We start from the raw sequence: 4,805 nt of genomic DNA on the forward strand, positions 1-4,805 counted from the left end.
ATCGGCCCTGAATAAACAAGCAGCAGCGAGAAGCAGCGCTCTGTCTCTTAAGGAGGACGCTCGCCTTCGGAGCAGAAAACACCTCTTTTTAGGCAGCGATGGAGGGGGAGAGGAGGCAGCCCCCCACCCCCTGTGATGCTGCTCAGTGTTAAAATCCCCCTCGCCTCTGGATTTATCCCACCCCAACCCCCTCCGTGTCCCATTTTCCCCGGCACTCACCAGCTGGGAGCCCGCTGCTTGCTCGGTTCTGGGTGATTCAGCCTTGGCCGCAGCGCTACGGGGAGGAATAAATAGCGAGAGGGAGGAGCTGGCTCCTGCGCAGCCCAGCCCCACACAGCTTGGCTGGATCCATCCTCCTTCCCTAGGGCAAAGCACGGCCAGCACCCCACAGAAATTTGGGTTGACCCCCTCCATCATCCCTCCCGACTGATACGGGCACGGGTGGCTGGAAAATCGCAGCGCTTGGATGGTTTATTGAAGAAATAGTGATGGGACTGGCAAGGTTTGGGGCTGGTTTGGAAATCTTGGGGAATTGCAGCGTTTAGGTGGTTTATATGAAAAATATTGATGGGATCGGCAGGGTTTGGGGCCAGAAATTTGCAGCATTTAGAGGGTTTATACGAGAAATATCAATGGGATCAGCAGGGTTTGGGGCTGGATTGGAAATCTTGGAAAATTGCAGCATTTAAATGGTTTATTCAAGAAATATCAATGGGATCAGCAGGGTTTGGGGCTGGTTTGGAAATCTTGGGAAATTGCAGCATTTAGAGGGTTTATTCAAGAAATATCAATGGGATCAGCAGGGTCTGGGGCTGGATTGGAAATCTTGGGAAACTGCAGTGTTTAGATGATTTATATGAAAAATATCAATGGGATAGGCAGGGTTTGGGGCTGGATTGGAAATCTGGGAAAACTGCGGAGTTTAGATGGTTTGTATGAGAAATATAGATGGGATTAGCAGGGTTTGGGACTGGGAATTTGCAGCATTTAGACGGTTCATATGAGAAATACCAATGGGATCAGCAGGGTTTGGGGCTGGTTTGGAAATCTTGGGAAACTGCAGCATTTAGAGGGTTTATACAAGAAATATCAATGGGATTGTCAGGGTTTGGGGCTGGATTGGCAGTCTTGGAAAACTGCAGCATTTAGATGGTTTCTATGAGAAATATCAATGGGATAGGCAGGGTTTGGGGCTGGTTTGGCAACCTCGGAGCAGGGGCTCTGGGAGAGGAAAGGATGCTTTTAGCAGTTGCCGGCTGCAGCTCCAAATCCATTATCCTGTGAAATGAGAGATGCTCTGTGGGTTGATGGATAGGAAATAAAATAGGCTCAGAGCTACAGGGGAAAGGATGGATCTGGCTTCTGAGCTTGTCTCGCCCCAGAGCACTAAAACTCACTCCTCTGCAGGGTGGTGATGGTTTGTGTTGGGGTACCTCAGTATTTAATGGGAGGAAATGCCACAGGAGGCAATTAAAAATTATATGGGATGCTGATGGCAAGCTGGGGCTTTTACAGCACCTTTTTTTTGTTGGAGGGTAAGGACATGTGTGGCTGTAGAGTCCTAAAGACCAGGATTGGGGAGTTTTCCCATCCTTTAGGGTTAGGATGGGATGTAATAAATGCATCTGGGGATGCAACTCTCACCCCTGGACCACAGAGCACATCTGGCCCTAAAGAAGATTTCCACCCCGATGCTCCACTTGATAATCTGTCTGGTAAGCTTATGTTAAAAAAATAGATAATATTTCCTGTCTGGCAGGGAAATGAGTTGTGCTGGGTGCTTTGGCTGTATTTCTGGGTGACATCTGCATTAAATTCTGAGGGAGAAAATTAAATACAGGGGGCAGGATTAAGGTCAGCGAGGCTGTCGAAGCTCTCTACTACAAAACACAAGCATATTTATTCCTCCAGTGAATGTGCAGATGGCTCCTGATTTCCTGGCTTTGGTTTAAATACTCTTCAGTTGGCTACCTAAAATCCAGGAAAAGAAAGAAATGCGGCTCCGGGAATGGGATGGTTGGGATGGATTCATCCGTGGCTCTTAAAACTCAGGATTTTTCCATAATAATGTGTTTCAAAGGAAGTTCTGGTCTTGTTGGAGGAAATATAGAAACTGTCAGATGGCAGCTGCAAATCGAGCACGAGCAGCCTATTGAGTTTGAATTAAATTTGAATTTACCTCGTGGAAGTCAGCAATGCTAAACCCACTGCATCCGTTTAGCGGAGCCGTGCGCCACGCGGGTTTTTAGCCTCCAAAATGGTAAAATTCGAGCATCGATCCCCGCTGGAGGTTTGGCCGCTTCTTCAGCCGCAGCAAATAATGGGATGCTTAAGTGCGACGGGGGTTTGTGCCAGCTTAGAAAGCATTAATGGGATGGGTTTTTCTCGTAACAAATGGAAAAAAACCCCTGATGTTGGTTTAATGGTGAGCTGGGAGAGGACCTGGGTTCGTCTGACCCTGCTTCATTGCTCCCCATTGATTTTATTTCTTATTTTTTTGGCTTTAATTCATGCAAACCCACTTTTATTCACAGAATTCGGGGCTTGCTTGGAGAATTAGCCGCAGTTTGCAAAGGCAGGGGAAGGCATTGAAGCAGTCTGGGGGGATTTACTGGGTTTGGAGGGTAATTTGGTGGGGTTTGGGGGTAATTTTGTGGGGTTTGGGGGTAATTTCATGGGGTTTGGACACAGGGATTAAGTCCCCAAGCCTGTCCCCATCCTGACATCGCTTCTTGGAGCCGGCAAAAAATCTGGGCTCAAGCTCACCCCATCCAAAATCCCGCTTAGCTCATTGGGAAACCTCTTTAAAGCCTCCAAAGGCAAAATTAAGTGGAAATAAGTGCTGTAATCAGATAACTTAATGAAATGCGTCTTGCAGAACGTGCTTTGTTTGCTGGTCTCACCACAGAACAGTTTCTTTTAAGTTGAAATGTTCTACTTTGGATTTTTCTTGAGATCCAGACCTCTTAGTCATATTTGGCTCCTGCCCAGATGAGAGCAGAGAAAATGCAGTTTGGGAAATAAATGGAAGGGAGCTGGGAGCACCCGATTCCCAGCAAAAGGGCAAGGTGCCACTCAGGCTGCTATTTTCCCATGTAATCGTGTCATTTTAAAAACGGAAGCTTCATTTAGGGTATTTTGTATTTTCTTCAGTGGCGAGGGCCTCATTGCATGCATGGGGCAAAGCTACACTGAGTCCTGTGGCCCTGCAGACCAAAGGAAGGGCAGCTCCCATCCGAGAGAAAATAAATGTCATTTTTGGGCTCATTTTTAGTAGAAGAAGGTGTTTTCCATGCACTGCATAGAAATCTTTACCTGTGCCAATGCTCTGTATTAAACTGCAGGTGAGGAAAGCGCAGCTCACTGATGGTATCTCCCCTTTGCTCCTGACAACCGTCAGTTTTCCTGCAAGAATAAAAATAAATAGGAGAGATAAAAGGGCTGTATAAATTTTTAGCTTTTTGCCATGGATGGAAACAGGCCAGGAGGTAAAATCAGCAGGAGGAGGACATTAAATACACACAAATTCAGAGGAGTATCGGTAGGCGGTTACACAACCTGCGATGGTGGGGAGAAAGTCCCAGCAAGTCCCTAATCCTGGAGGCACGTAAGGGCATGACAAATTTGCCAGGGGAGGAACCACAGAGGGGTGGAAAAGTGAGCAACCCAAAATTTCCGTGTATTTTGTGCTGCTTCCAGGAGGGTTGGGTTTTTGGGGTTGGTTGCTTTTTTTCTTGCAAGGAGTGCAAAGCTAGTATGGAAAAAGTAAATCAGTTTATGGCCGCTCTGGTAAATGCGACTCATTGCAGCCGTGATGCTGGGGTGGAGATTTTCCCCCCGTGCTGATCTTCTTTCCTCACTGGTGATGTCTTTTTGTCACGAGGATGGAGCCAGGCTCTTCTCGGTGACAAACAATGATAGGACAAGGGGTAACGGACACAAACTGGAACACAGGAGGTTCCACTTCAATTGGAGAAGAAACTTCTTCTCAGTGAGGGTGACAGAGCCCTGGCCCAGGCTGCCCAGAGAGGTTGTGGAGTCTCCTTCTCTGCAGACATTCAAAACCCCCCTGGACGCCTTCCTGTGTAACCTCATCTGGGTGTTCCTGCTCCGGCAGGGGGATTGGACTGGATGAGCTTTGGAGGTCCCTTCCAATCCCTAACGGTCTGGGACTCTGTGATTCTGTGTGAACGCAAAATACGGGCAGATGTGACTCACGAGCAACAGGATCCTGCGGCATCTGCTCCAGTGAGGGGCAAGGTGGTTTTGGGGGCAAAAAGCAGCAAATAAGGCAAATCATCATCTTGCTGTGTTGGAAAAACAAAGCCAGAGCTTTGAGGAGGCAGATTAACCGAATTAATTTAATATGAATGTCTCTTCCGCAGGGACCAGCAAGGGAATTATCAAATATTGGAGGTTGCATGCAACCTTTTTCTTGTTAAACAATTGTCTTTAAAAGGCTATAAATGTTCACGCAGCTCCTACAAGCTGATTAGCAGGGCAATAACCTCTCCTCCTGCTATTCCAGGCAGTGGCAGGCCTAAGCTCCTTACGGATGGGATCCTCCCTGCCCGCGGGCTGATGCCAACCCAATGATGTATTGCATCTTGAGAAGATAAACCTGTGTGGGATTCAGCTCCCAGAAATGTGCCTTTGACCCCTCCCAGGGTTGGTGGCATCACTTGGGTGCGAAAAGGTAAAATAAGATACATATATATATGTATATATGTGTGTATATATATCTCTCTATCTATATTTCATTACATTTATATATTTAATATATATTCATATATCATGTATAATTT

Source organism: Mesitornis unicolor, unplaced genomic scaffold (genome assembly GCF_000695765.1).
Source record: "Mesitornis unicolor isolate BGI_N332 unplaced genomic scaffold, ASM69576v1 scaffold27721, whole genome shotgun sequence".
In the NCBI taxonomy this organism is placed as follows: Eukaryota; Metazoa; Chordata; class Aves; order Mesitornithiformes; family Mesitornithidae; genus Mesitornis; species Mesitornis unicolor.